The sequence below is a fragment of the Vombatus ursinus genome, unplaced genomic scaffold, assembly GCF_900497805.2.
Source record: "Vombatus ursinus unplaced genomic scaffold, bare-nosed wombat genome assembly UNPS02014841.1, whole genome shotgun sequence".
Taxonomy (NCBI): Eukaryota; Metazoa; Chordata; class Mammalia; order Diprotodontia; family Vombatidae; genus Vombatus; species Vombatus ursinus.
Genome location: NW_020954619.1, coordinates 28,518,110 through 28,534,040, shown reverse-complemented (window position 1 = coordinate 28,534,040; position 15,931 = coordinate 28,518,110).

Below are 15,931 nucleotides of genomic sequence, written 5' to 3'. Positions count from 1 at the left end.
CAACTTGTCTGATGGCTTCCTCATGTGTAAAAATGGGGATAATTATAACACCTCTCAGGGTTGTTATGAGGATCAAATGGATAATATTTGTAAAATGAATTGCAAACTTTAAAACAATAAATAAATGCTAGATACTATTATTATTGTTTTATTATTAGAGTTAGGCTCACAAAAGATATCATAATAAACAGTGTGTTGTAAAAACACCATTGATCCTGGTGTTTGGATTCATCTATCAGCTCTGCCACTCAGAAGCTGTGTAACCATGAAATCATCAGTCTCTTTCCCCTCAAGTGAAAATGGTAACAAGTATGAAGGAGATTGTTGTGAGGGGAGTCTTTAGTAACTTTAAATAAAACCCCAATACCTCACCTCCACAACCTGCCTCTGACCTATCAACCTCATCTCACACTATTCTCTTTCTTTTATTCTATGCTCCAACCAAACTTTCCCACTCACAATGGATTTGCCCTGTGTGTTTCTGCCTCTATACTTTGCTAATGCTCTTCCCTGAGGAGATGCTCTGCACTTCCATACCTACCTTTTCAATTTCTGCCCATCTTCCCATATCTGTCTCCCTGGTGACAAACTATCTCATGTTCACCCATGAAACATCCATATCATTTTCTGTCTCTCTTAAACACTTAAATTATATTTTTATGTATGTCTTATCTCCCCTACTACATCATAAATACCTTTGAAGCTAGGTATTCTGTGATATAATAGAGATCTAGCTGTGAGTCACAAAGACCTGTATTTGAAGTCAGTCTCTTTCACTTACTAGATGTGTGGCCCAAAGTAAGTCACTAAACTTAACTAAGACTATATTTGCTAATATAGAAACAGCTAGGTAGCACAGCCTGGAGTCAGGAAGACCTGAGTAAAAATATAGCTTCAGATACTATCTAGCTATGTGACCCTAGGTAAGTCACTTGTCTGCCTTACATTCTCTGATTGCAAAATGGGAATAATAATAGCACATTCCTCAAAGGATTGTTTTGAAGATCAAATGAGATAATTTTTATACAGTGCTTAGCAAAGTGCCTAGAACAAAATACATGCTTAGTACATAATTATTCCCTTCCTTTTGATTTCTTAACTTTAAAATGGCTGTAATAATATCTCTGTTAACTATCTCAAAACATCGTAATGCACAAAAGAAATATCGAATACAAACTACTTTGAAATTTTAAAATGCTCTAGAAATGTGAGATAGTATTATTACTTTTACAAGATAATCTTCCTTAGTACTTAGCACAGTGTTTAGAACATAGTAAGAGTTTAATCAATGCTTCTTGGGTCCAATGTTCATTCAATAATCAATATTATTTGATCAAATTCATGAGGCAATAATGATGTATTAAATATATATTATATATCAAAGACAAAAAACCCAACATAATGCCATCTGCAAACCCGAGAGTCTTGCAGAATCCTCCTCAAATGAGATGTCTAACATTCAAAAATGTTTGGACTAAAATTGCAGACAGGAATTGACTAGTGGATGAGAGCCTATAATTCATACTATGTTGTACAGTTGTGTGGACAATCTATAGGAATGACATATCAGAACATATGTTTTGGAAAGATACTGCAAATGAATAATAAACAGGACCCATGCTTGAATAGGAAAAGACTATATTGGATTGCTTTTGGGAAATAGGACAGTGTTTTTAATAATTCCTGAAGCACAGGCCCATTTTTTTTTTAACATCAGGATTTTGTCTTTGTATCCCTAGCACCTGTTATGGTCCCTGGCATATAGTGGGCACTTAATAAATACTTGCTGACTGAACAATTAAGTCAAAATAATCAGGTAGGGTTAATCTTTCTTTTCCCACCAAATTATTCATTTATCTGAATGAATTGATGATACCACCTTGTTATTTTGGCACCGTTCAAATACAATCTTACTTTTTACATACTGCTTCTTTTGACTCATGCAATAAGACCAAAAATGGTGCCTTTTGGTGCACCATGTGGTAAAATACTGGGGAAGTCACTTTATAGGAAATCCAGAGCTGCTTTTTCTTTCCTTTTCCTGGTTTCCAACAGGTTAATAGATTTGGAAATCTCCAAACCAAAGTTCTTTAGTTTTGTTTCCTCATCTGCCATCAAAAAATAAATCAATAAACTTTTATTAAGTACCTATTATGTACCAGTCTCTGTGCTAAGCACTGGAAAGTGAGGGCATTGGAATAGATGATTTCTAAGGTCAATTCCAGCTCTAACAGTCTATGAATATATGCATTTATCTCTTTGATCTATGTTTTAATATTTCTTTGTTATTTAAAATTACAGTAACTCAAAGCCAAAGGCATTTGAAAGGATACCAAAGAAAATAATAATGTATAGATTAATAAAAAATATATCAATTCAAATGATAACTGTATCTGAAAAGCCCAACTTATTGAAGTAGTAATAGTAGGCTTTTTATTCAGAGTCAAGTTGAACTGCAAAACATTTTGGGGTCCAATTCTCACTTTGGTATGTCAGTGAATCTACAATCTTATTGATTTGAGTATTCCTTCCCATTCTGTATATGCCTTGCCATCCTGTGTAATTCTTTTCTAATATACTTCCATAATTTCAGGATTTCAAGACAATAATCAAGGTTAAACCTAATTAACAAAGGCCTTCCTCCAGGTCTTTTAATATTTTATGGATTCTATTGTCAGACTTGAGCTCTCCATCTATTACCCTTCCATTTCATGAGATAATCAGCCCACCCCCTTTCCAGTTATGTATGTCAGTCATTCAACAAGCATCTATTAGGGGTAACTAGGTGGTACAGTGGATAGAGCACCAGCTCTGAAGTCAGGAGGACCTGAGTTCAAATCCAGCCTCAGACCAAACATTTAACACTTACTAGCTGTATGACCCTGGGCAAGTCACTTGATCCCAATTGCCTAAAAATAAAAAAAAAATAAAAAAAACCAAACATCTATTAAGCAATTACCATGTTCTGGGTACTATGCTGAGAACTGGGGATACAAAAAAAAGCAGTCTTTGTCCTTTAAGAGCTCACATTCTAATGTAGGAGAGAACATATAAATAACTGGGTTCATGCAGGATGTATACAAAATGCATATAAGATAATCTCAGAGGTAAAAGCATGAATACCTAGGGAAACCAGGAAAGATCTACAGAAGGTGATATATGAACTGAATCTTTGAGGGAGCCATAAGATAAAAAAGAAGAGTAACAGCACCCTAGATATGGGGGATGGCTGTTGTGCAATGGCGTAGAGATAGTGATTTAATATTGCACGTGTATGGAACAGCAAATAGACTAAAGTAGCAGAATTGTAGAGTATGTGGAGGGGAAAAAATACAAAAATACTGAAAATATAGAAAAGAGTCAGATTGTAAAGAGTGTTAAATGCCACAGAGACAAATTTTTTATGTGATACTGGAGGTCATAAGGAGCCACTGAAGTTTATTAGTTGGGGAGTAACATAGTCAAAATTATGGGATAAGAAAATAATGGTAGCTGGGCAAAGGATAAATTGAGTGAGGAGAGACTTGAAGCAGAGGGACCAACTAGAAGGTTATTGCAATATTACAGGTGAGAAGTGATGAAGGTCTGAACTAGGGTGATAACTATGGAAGTCAATAGAAGAGAATGTATATAATAGATGTAAAAGTAATAATGATAAGACTCGGCAACAAATTGGATATGCAGTTATTTTTTTAAACTTATTTTTAGTTTTCAACCTTCATTTCCTTGAGTTTCAAATTTTCTCTCTCTCCCTTCCCACCTCCTTCCCCAAGACAGTGTGCAATCTGATATAGGCTCCACATATACATTCCTATTAAGCATATTTTCACTTTAGTCATGTTGTAAAGAAGAATTAGAACCAATAGGAGAACCATAAGACAGAAGAAACAAAACAAAAAAGAAGGAAAAAAAGAGCAAATGGAATGTTTCAAACTGCATTCAAACTCCGTAGTTCTTTCTCTGGACATAGATAGCATTTTCCATCATGAGACTTTTGGAGATGTCGTAGATCTTTTAATTGCTGAGAATAGCTAACTCTATCAAAGTTAGTCATCACACAACCTGGCTGTTACCATGTACAATGTTCTCCTGGTTCTTCTCACTTCTCTCAACATCAGTCCATATAAGTCTTTCTAGGTTTTTCTGAAGTCTGCTTATTCATCATTTCTTATAGCACAATAGTATTTGGATATGCAATCATAAAAAATCAAGGATGGTATGAAATTTGTGAGCCTTGGTAATTGAAAGAATGAGAGTGCTCTTGACAATTATAGTAAAGTTCAGAAGATGAAAGGATGTGAGGGGAGAAAGATAACAAGTTCCCTTTTGAATCATTTTGGGCTTGAAAAACCTATAGGGCATCCAGTTCTCTGAGATGTCCAAATGATAGTTGTTCATGTGGGACAGGAAATGAGGAGGGAAATTAAGCATGGACAGAGAGAGAGAGAGAGAGAGAGAGAGAGAGAGAGAGAGAGGGAGAGAAAGAGATACACACATCTATATCTATATCTATATGTATCCACATATTATAATAATAATAGTGATAATAGTTAAAATAACTAGCATCTATGTATTACTTTAAAGTTTACAAAGTACTTTATAAATATTATCTTATCCTCCCAATAACCTTAGGAGGTTTGTCCTATTATTATTCCATTTTATAGATGAGGAAAATGAGGCATAAAGTGGTTAAGTGGCTTACCCAACATCACACAGTTGTAGGTGTCTACAGCCAGATTTGAATTCAGGGGGAAGGCATTGTTAGTGGGTGTGATGTGGATAGTGAACAAATTAAAGTATATTGAAAAGTAACAACCAGATATAGTGATGTCATGAAAATGCAGAGAAGAGAGAGAGTCTAAGAGGTGGAAATCAACAATGTCAAATGGTACAAAGAAATCAAAAAAGATTGAGAAAAGGCCATTGTGTTTAGTATTTAAGAGATAATAAAGAGATATCTTTGAAAATAAGAGTCATAGGTGAATGATGGAATTAGAAACCAAACTTCATAGAGTTTAGAAAAGAGTAAGAAAATAGGCAATGGATGTATGTACTTAGTGTATCTGGTTTTCTCAAAAAGTTTAGTTGGGGGACAGCTAAGTGACACAGTGGATAGAGCACTGGCCCTGGATCCAGAAAGACCTGAATTCAAATCTGACCTCAGACATGTAACACTTACTAGCTGTGTGACCCTGGGCAAAACATTTAACCGTATTGCTTAACCAAAAAAAAGAAGAAAGAAAAAGTTTAGTTGGGAAGAGAAGATATATAACACAATAGCTAGGGGGGTGGAATAATTAAGTGAGTGAATTTTTTAGGATGGGGGAGATTTGAGTATGTTTGTTACCTTCAGGGAAGGAGTTAACAGATAAAAAGAAATTGGATGTAAGAGAAGGTAAAAGTGATAGTAGATTAGTCTGTTAGAAAAAAGGACGAGATGGGATCACGGGTGTATGTATAGGTGTTGGCCTTGACAAAGAGAAGAACCACCACTTTTTGTCATGGGGTAAAGGAGGATATTAAAGGGAGGGGGTGGAGGGACATGTTTGAATCATTTAAGATGAGGAAAAAGGGAGAAGGGGGAGCTTTTTTTGTGAGTGAGCCTGATTTTTTTTTTTCAGTTAAATATGATATAATGTTCCTAGGTGCCAAAAGCTATTAGAGATAAGGCAGAATATTTTCAAAACAGTAACGATTGTAAGTCTAGCAAGGAAATGAATGCTTGTCACCATAGCCCAATTTGAGTATTAGGCACTTGAAAGGCAAAGATCTCTGAGCTGCAGAAATACTAAGTCATTTAGTTGAGATGTAGTTGTCAGGATTTTACTTCTCTTCTCATTTTCTTTGTGAAAATAGACATTCCTTTCTTGGTAAGCAGATGGAGAAATGAGCATTTTGTTACAATTATAAAATGGATAAATAGGAAAGTGGCAGGACTATTAGTCCTAATTGTTTATTATGGTGAAACTGGCAAGAGCCTAAAATTCATTTTATATTTCCTGGGATAGCAAAAGAACTCTTGATATATAACACAGCCATGCTGATATGATATTTTCACTGATGAACAGAAGTTAAGAAGGCTTTATATTGTTGGTCTATGATTATTTGTTCTAGCATTGGAGCAAGCTGTGTTTGCTTAGTTTTTGTATAAACTTTCTTTTTTATTTTTCAAAGGCTAATTAGGAACTAAAGAAGAAAAACCTATAAATCCAATCTACTCAAGAACATACAGTTTTCAAATCTGGTAATTTGAAATCTGAAAGCACTGAAGTACTTTGTCATAACCATTAGATGAACTTGACTCCAAAGATTGTTACAATTTCATTCTTAAAAGAAAAAAAAAGTAGATAAGACAAAAGAGTGGTACTCCTTCCTAAGAAATCACAGTCATTTTAATCCCTAAAGAGATTTAATAGCTATGTGACCTTGAGTGAATAATGTCACCTTTCTTGGCTAAAGATTCCTAAAATGAAGAGAGTAAGACTAGATGATCTATAAAGTACTTTTGAGCTCAAGAGCCTATGATCCTAAATTATACAAGTCATAACATATTCTTTGGTCTAATCTCGAAATAATGCTGCAAAAATTTGTGTTCCTAGTCATATATCAATTTCATTGTAAAAGTGTCTAACCTTATCTAAATGAGACACTGTATGTAAAGTACTGTGCAGACATTAAAACACTAGATATGTCATTTATTTTTATTACTATTATTAATCCATGACTTCCTACAGAGCTTAATTTAACTGAATATTATCTTTTTACAAGCAAAATTTCTCAATTTAACTACCATACACAGGAAAGAAGAAGAGATAAGATTTCTGTTTTTAACTGGATATTTCTTTTGACAGTTGTGTACAGGCTGCATCAATTTTTTTCTTTTTAAATTATATTTTCCTTTAAAAAATTAACAAGCATCTACCTTCTTTTTCTTCTACTTCTTTTGTACACACACGTATATACGTTGAGTGGGGGGCAGGGGACAGAGAGGGAGGGGAATGGAGGGAAGGAGGGAGGGAAAGAAGAAGGGTGAGAGGGAAGGAAGGAAGGAAGGAAGGAAGGAGGGAAGGAAGGAAGGGAAGAAGGAAGGAAAGGAGGGAGGGAGGAACAGAGGAAGGGAGGGAGGGAAGAAGAGAGGGAAGGAGGGAAGAAGAGAGGGAGGGAGGAAGGAGGGAGAAAGGAAGGAAAGAAGGAAGGAAGGAAGGAAAGGAGGGATGGAGAGATGAAGGGAGGGAGGAGGAAGGAGGGAAGGAAGGAATGAAGGAAGGAAGGAAAGGAAAGGAAAAAGAGGGAGGAAAATATCACCTGCAACAAATATACATAGTCAAACAAAGCACAATCCTATGCTGTCAATTTCAAAAACAAAAAAAATATATATGTCTCATTTTGCATATCTAGTCCATCACTTCTATCAGGAGGTGAGTAGCACTATAAATCATTGGTCCTCTGGAAGCATGGCTGATCATTGCATTGATCACAGTTCTAAAGTCTTTCAAAATTCTTTTTATGATGTTACAGTATATATTGCTTTCCTGGTTCCACTCACTTTACTCTAAATCACTTCAAGGCAATGTTCAAGTGATATACCTTGACCCCCTCCACACACACACCTTCCTCATTGGTTTCCAGATTTGTTTCCAAGTGGATATTTCTTTTGGCAATTGGCAATATAGGTGTCACCAATTTTCTTCTTGCATCCACTAATTATGTGAGATAAGTTGTTCTACTTTCCCCCCTTTTCTTCTCTAGTGCACACTTTCCTCCTGTTTCTTTTCTCTTTAAAAATTATCTCCCCAGTCTTACATCTTATATCACTCCCTCCAACTATTGACATCATAGTTCTAGTATGCATGTATCATTTTCTCTTCTCCCTATTAGAATGCAAAAACTTCATCCTTATAAAGACTTCTTATTTTTAATTTATATTTATCTTTCTACGTTTCTCTCTACACCAATGTTTATATTTCTAAATTTATAGTAAGCTCTGGTCTTTTCATTAAAAATCCTTAGAAGTCTTCCTTTCCTTTAAAGATTCCTTCCCTCCCCCATTGGGTTACATTCAGTTTTTCTGGTTCAGCTTTTCTTGGTTATAAAATAATGTCTTTTACCTTTTGGAACATCATATTTCATGTCTTTGCTCCTTTGCAGTTGTAGTTACTAAATCTTCTGTGATCCTGACTATATATAAGTATAAAACTCTTTTTTTTCCTGTCAAATTATATTATTTCTTTCACTGGAAGCCATGACTTTGGGCTATAATTATTTTTTATATTTTTCATTTTCATTTTGGGTTTTCTTTTAGGAAGTTACCAGTGAATTATTTCTATTTTCATTTTGTCCTCTAGTTCTAAAATATCTGGAAAGTTTTGTTCATGATTTGTTATCTTAGCATTTTCTTCTACTTTTTTCAATTTTTTATTTTAATTTTTATTATTGTCAAATGGAGAAATAAACTTTTCTTTTGCCTATTTTAATTTTCAGGTATTCTGTAACTTGGGAAATGTTTGTGCTATTAACAGCTTGTTCCAAGCTTGTTCCAAGCTGTTAATTCTTTTCTTATATTTCTCTTCCATGGTTCACATCTTTCTCATTTTTTCTCTATAGCTTTCATTTAATTTATACTACCAATTCAAACATCTTTGCTTTTTAAGCTCTTATATCATCTATTCTAGGAATTCTAATTGATTTGGGGGGAAGGTATGTTTTTTTTGAGACTTTATTTGTAGATGTTTTATAATAATTTTTTTTGTTTTTGTTTTTGAGTTTATGTCTTTGTCCTGAACGCATGATACCTCTTTATCTTTTTTGCTTAGTCTGTTCCAGACCTGCACAATGTATGGCCCATTAACCACTTGCAGCCAGCCAAAGGATTTCAAGTGGCCCAAGAAAAAAGTAGTTAGGGACAGCTAGGTGGTACACTGGATAGAGCTCCAGTCTTGGAGTTAGGAAGACCTGAGTTCAAATCCAACTTCATACACTTGACACTTACTAGCTGTGTGACCCTGGGGAAGTCACTTAACCCAAATTGCCTCATCAAAAGGCAAAAAATAATACAGTTGCCACTACACCTTCTCCTGTTTGTCACATGACCCAACACAACCAACTATAGTCAGCCTGTCTCTAGTCTAACCTATCTTTGGCCCAAATAAGTTTAGCCTATTATAAATCTGGCCCCTGCCTGCTGCCAAGTTGTGCAGGTCTGCTTTATTCTCTGGGAAATCCAGCTTTTCTACCTTACCCGGTAGAGCTTTTAGGGATAAGTTTGTGATCCTGGCTCTTCTAGGAGACCCCACAGCCCCTATGTTGTTTTCCTAGGCTGGGGCCTCTATCCATGATCTACTATGGGTAACATACTCTAGAGGCTCTGTGTGGAGTTTACATTAAGTCCTTGCTCCACACCCTGAGCTTTTGGCCTGAGTGGAGACTGAGCCAATGAAGAGCTCTGGGTATCCTTGCTATTCAGTTCTAGCTTAGAACTTTGGAAATGGAGTTCATGCTCCAGCTTTCAAAGTGTTGGCTTGCTCTAGAAACTTATTTTCCAGTCAGCCACTGGGCTGACTGAGGTTGGGGCTGTGGGAACCCCTCTGGGAAACCAATTTTTGTTGACTTGGTCATGGGGCTGTCTGTGATCTGCTGTAAGCTTCCTCATGCTGCCACACTAACCTAGACTTCATACTACTGAAATTATAATCCTTGTTTCCTGCCCACCCCTGCCATGATTCTTACCATGGTCACTTGCTTTTGGTTGAATTTGTGATCTTGGGTTAAAAAGATGACCCACTGTAGTTTCTTAGATTTTTCATTCATTCTTTGGTTAAGCCTTCTGCTTACTTAGATCATTGTTGGATTGTGATGCTGAGTTCTGCTACTTATTTCTACTCTGCCATCATAGCTGCATTTTTCTTGTCAATTTTCCAAAGATGACTCTTTTCCTGTTTTTTTTCCTTTTTCTTTTTTTCCTGCTATTTTGGAGAGGACATTGTATCAAGACAGAAAATATGAGGGGAAAAAATAAACACAAAATACTTTAAACAAAGCAAGATAGAAATAAAATAATTTAATTAAGCCTTAGTATTTTTTTTAAATACTAGTATAATTAGTTGAGTGGAAGAAAATTATTATTTAAATTTGATGTTTTGTTGATGTATCTATGTGGCTTGGTGCATAGAATATTGGACTAGGAGTCAGGAAGACCTAAGTTTGAGTCTCACCTCAGATACTTGTTAGCTGTGTGACCCTTAACCTCTCATAGCCTCAATTTCATAATTTGTAAAATAGGGATAATAATAGCACTTAGCTCCCAGGTTTGTTTTCTTAGGATTAAATTTGAAAGCTTTAAAGTACTATATAACTACTAGCTATTTTTTATTGCACAACACTACAAAAAAGCAATTTCATTTCATTGCATTGATCAGATGGTCTGGTTGTACATATGTAGTGTCTATATATGATTAAGTATAAAGTATCTAATGTTCTCTGTGATAGACTTGTTGTTTGCTGTAATGAATAATGAAGGTGAAATTGGCTGGGGCTCTCCAGGGGAAAGGACTTCACAAAAAAGCAGAAAGAGAAGTTATCTGCATATGACCAGGCCTAAAAACATGTTCACACTCTAATCAAGTACACAAAAGAGAAAGAGCTCAATTTTTGACTCAATATCCTATTACTTTTAGGTTTACAAATTTTATGTTGAAAGGAAACCAAAAGATCATATTTTACAGAAAAGGCTCCTGCACCCCACAGAAACAAAATAAGTTACCCATGGTCATCCAGAGAGTAAATTACAGAGCCAGGATTCATTTTTTTTATGTTAAGTCCAGAGCTTATTTTACTACATCACAATTTCTCCCTGAAACACTGCTGCTAGAATTCTAGATCTTTGGTTTCACTCTCATATTCTTACGGAAGTAAGGACTATGCTAAGTACTTTACAAGTATCACTTCATTTGATCCTCACAATTCAGGGAGGTAAGGGTGTAGGAGAAAGGAAGGGATCATGTATTTACATAGCATTTCCTATGTGCTTGGCACTGCACTAAGTGCTTTTTTAGGTAGTATCTCATTTGATTCTCAAAACCCTATAATGTAGATGCTATTATTCCATTTTACAAGTGAAGAAACTTAGGCAAACAGAGTTTAAATGATTTACTCAAGTTCACACAACTAGTAAATGTATAAGACCAGATTTGAACTCAGATTCTCCTGACTCCAGGCCCACACAGTGAAAAGAAAAAATGGATATTTAATGAATTGTCAGACTTTCAGGATTTTATTAAAATAAAATAAACCTGAACTTAATAGAAGATTTGACATACAAGAGCCAAGAGAAATATAAGATACTTACCAAAGGCTAATTAAAAGGAACTCAGTAAGGACAAGCTGTTTACCTTTTATGTATATAAAATGCAAAACAAATGTATAAGATTATTATTAGTAATTGGGTCGTCTGTAAGAAAGATTGGGGTAGACCTGAGTATGATATGATTTTTAAAAGTAAAACCATTTAGGAACAGCTAAAAAACAAATCATCTTATACAAATGAGGTGCAAGAAGAAGAACCGATACAGAGGAATGAGAGGGGAGAAGAGTGCTGGTAGTTTTGGAAACCTACTTTCATCAGGAATGGGTTCAAAAGGGAATATTACATATATATCTAGAAGAACATAAAAGTCTTCTAAATCCAAAATGAAATAAACTGATAAGGGAATAGGGAGGGGGAGAGGATAAGGTGGGGAGATCTTTAGAGAGAAGGGTGTTGTTGTTTCTCCTTTGTTCTCAAAAAGGACCATGACTTTAAGAAGGTGAAGCCATGACATGACAATGAATTCATTGTGAGGGAGGATTGTGCAAAGTCACTAGCCTCACATTCACTTACGGAGTCATCTGAGTTCAGTGATCAAATAGAGATCAGGACAACTGGAGATGGCCTAGAATGAAGTGGGGATCCTTGGCCTTTTCAAGCTTAAGTTCCTTAACAGGTCTCAGTTTGACTGAGGTAAAGTCTATTCAGTGATTAAGGCATAATAAAAAATGAAGAAATGAATGGTCTCTTAAAAAAAAAAAAAGATCTGGGGGAGCCAAGATGGCAGAGTTAAAGCAGTGACTTGCATGAGCTCTCCCCTAAACCCCTCCAAATACCTGTAAAAATGGCTCTAAACAAATTCTAGAGCAGCAGAACACACAAAAAGGTAAATTGAAACAAATTGCCAGCCCAAGACAACCTGGATGGTTGATTAGAAAGGTCTATCACACCAGGCTGGGAGAGAAATGCAGTTCAGCGTGGAAGCGCATGCAAATACCAGGACTCAGAGAACCTGAAGCAGGCCTCAGGGGACTGAATTATGGGCAGCTGGGGTAGTTTCCAGACTTCTCAACCCACACATGCCAAAGACAACTTAGAAGGTCAGTAGGAAAGGTCTGTGACCATGGTGAGAGAGAAGCTTAATCCCAGCCCCAGTCCTGGCACAGCCCTGGGGCAGCAGCTGATTCTGGAGCTCTTGGTCCACAGACTGAGGGGGAATCCAGTAGCATTACAGAGGGGGATTGTAAGGATCTCTTTGCTGGTCTGGGGCAAGATTCTCTTCTTTGCCCATGCTTGGATTTGGGTCACAGTTCTGGGTGACCATCCTGGAGCAAGGAGGAGTGCTAGTGTGGTGGAGAGGGAATCTTCCTCACAGTTCCAAGGCAGAAAAGAGCACTTGTCATCACTCATAGACCAGAGCACAGAGCAAGAAAGGAGTAAATACCTCACCCTTGATCATACCACCTTGGAAGAGGTAAAAATTTACAGGTCCCTAGAAGTATCTCTGAAAACAGCTGCATAAAACCACCAAAGCTTGGGACAGTGCATTCTCCACACTGGAAGCAGACCCCTATCTTCAAAAAGAGTTTAAAATTCAAGTAATTGGCTGAGATCATGAGCAAACAGAGGCAAAAAAAATGTCAAACCATAGAATCTTTCTTTTCTGAAAAAGAAGATCAAAACATACAACCAGAAGAAGACAACAAAGTCAAAGCTCCTACATCCAAAGCCTCCAAGAAAAAAAAAAATATGAATCAGTCTCAGGCCATGGAAGAGCTCAAAAAGGATTTTGAGATGCAAAGAAGAGAAGTAGAGGAAAAACTGGGAAGAGAAATGAGAGTGATGCAAGAAAATCATGAAAAACAAGTCAACGGCTTGCTAAAGGAGACCTAAAAAAAAATACTGAAAAAAATAACACCTTAAAAAATGGCCTAACCCAAATGGCAAAAGAGGCCCAATAACGAATGGGGAGAAGAATGCCTTAAAAAGCAGAATTGGTCAAATGAAAAAGGAAGTCCAAAAGCACACTGAAGAAAATACTTCCTTAAAAATTAGAATGGAGCATATGGAAGTTAGTGACTTCATGAGAAATCTACACATTGTAAAACAAAACCAAAAGAATGAAAAAATAGAAGATGATGTGAAATATCTCACTGGGAAAAAAAAAACTGACTTAGAAAGTATATCCAGGAGAGATAATTTAAAAATAATTGGACTATCTGAAAGCCATGATAAAAAAAAAAGAGCCTAGACATCATCTTTCAAAAAATTATAAAGGAAAACTGCTTAGATAATTTTCAATTGGGTATGGAAAGCTATCTTACCATACAGGAAAATGGGGGGAAGGGAATAGGGGAGCAGGGGAGATAATAGAGGGGAGGGCAGATTGGGGAGGGGGTAATCAGAAGCAAACACTCCTGAGGAGGGACAGGGTCAAAAGAGAGAATAGAATAAATGGGGGGAAGGGGATAGGATGAAGGGAAATATAGTTAGTTTTCCACAGCATGAATAGTATGGAAGTGTTTTGCATGACTGTACAAGTATAACGTGTATCAAGATGCTTGCCTTCTCAATGAGGGTGGGTGGGGAGATAGGAAGGGAGAAAATTTGAAACCCAAAGTTTTAAAAACAAATATTAAAAAATTGTTTTCACATGCAACTGGGAAATAAGTTATACAGGCAATGGGATATAGAAATCTATCCTGCCCTACAGGAAAATAGAAGAAGAAGGGAATAAGAGAAGTGGGGGAGTGAGATAAAAGGGAGGGCAGATTAGGGGAAAGGGTATTCAGAATTCACCTTGTCTTGGGGTAGGGGGAGGATGAGATTGGGGAGAAAATTTGGAATTCAAAATCTTGTGGAATGTTGAAAATTAAAAATAAATAAATTAATGAATCTTTTAAAAAATTAAAAAATAAAATAAATAAAATCTCAAAAAAGAAATAAATACATAAAAAGATCTGGGAGGGGAAGACCTTCAGGGTTTCTGGACAAAGGGGGAACAACTGCTATTAATATTCATTCTGACACTATCTGGGCCCAAACAATGACCAAGTGGGGCTTGGTCTAGGACCTATTACTGGACAATCAATGAGAGAGAGAGTGATTTGGAGTTAAGCCTGGTCTTTAAGAGAAAAGGAGGAAAAAAAATCTTTTCAAAGATTAAAATTTACATTCTCTTTTGGCATAGCACCTGCAGGTAAGAGTGTGATACAGTTTTCTTTGATTTTTTTTTTGGCTAGGCAATGGGGTTAAGTGACTTGTCCAGGGTCACACAGCTAGTAAAGTGTTATATGTCTGAGGCCAGAATTGAACTCAGGCCCTCCTGAATCCAAGGCCACTGCTGTCTCCACTACACCACCTAGCTGCCCCTGTGATACAGTTTTAAGGAGAGTATAGAAGGGTGTTTAGATTAATGGGAATGGGAGGAGATGGGAGGGATCCTTGCAAAGGGAGTAGGGGTTAAGTTAAATGATAGAGGGTAGAAGATGTAAAGTAGAAGAGTCGGGAGGGATAGGAAATAAGAGATACACACAAACATAAAATAAAGATAAGTAGAATTTTTTTAGAGAAAAGGAAGCAGGGGTGGTAATCATGATCTTGGACAAAGTTAAGGCTAAAATAGATTTAATCAAAAGAGAAAAATAGAGAAACTACACTATGTGTCAGTCATACTTACCAACATTGTTTTGGACTCTTTCTTTTTTTTCACTTTGTGACTTTTTTTTAATTTAATTTTTTTTAGCTTTATTTATTTATTATTTTGTTTTTCAACATTTACTTCCACAAGATTTTGAACTCCAAATTTTCACCCCATCTTTCCCCTCCCCCCACCCCAAGATGGCATGCATTCTAAATACCCCTTCCCCTAGTCTGCCTTCCTTTCTATCTCTCCCCCCCTTCTCTTATCCCTTTTCCCTTCAATTTTCCTGTAGGGAAGGATGAATTTCTGTACCCCATTTCCTGTATTTCTTATTTCCCATTGCATGTGAAAACATTTTTTTTAAACATGTGTTTTTAAAACTTTGGGTTCCAAATTTTCTCCCTTCCTCCCTCCCCACCCACCTTCATTGATAAGATAAGCAATTAAATACAAGTTATATATGTGCAGTTATGCAAATCACTTCAATAGTAGACATGTTATGAAAAACTAACTCTATTTCCCTTAATCCTATCCTGCCCACCCATTTATTCTATTCTTTCTTTTGACCCTGTCCCTCCTCAGAAATATTTGCTTCTGATTACTTCCCTTCCCAATCTGCCCTCCTCTCTATCATTCCCCTACTCTTTTGTCCCCTTCCCCCCCTTTTTTCCCATAGGGTAAGACAGATTTCCACACCCAACTGAGTGTGTATGCTACTCCCTCCTTAAGTCAAATCCTGTGAGAATAAGATTCATTCATTCCCTCTCACCTTTCCCCGTTTCTCCTCCACCATAAGAGCCTTTTCTTTTCAGTTTTTTTTTGTGGGATAATTTACCCCATTCTACCTCTTCCTTTCTCCTTCTCCTAGTATATTCCTCTCTCACCCCTTAATTTTATTCCCCAGATATGACCCCTTCATTTTCAACTAACCCTGTGCCCTCTATCTATCTATCTATCTATCTATCTATCTATCTATCTATCTATCT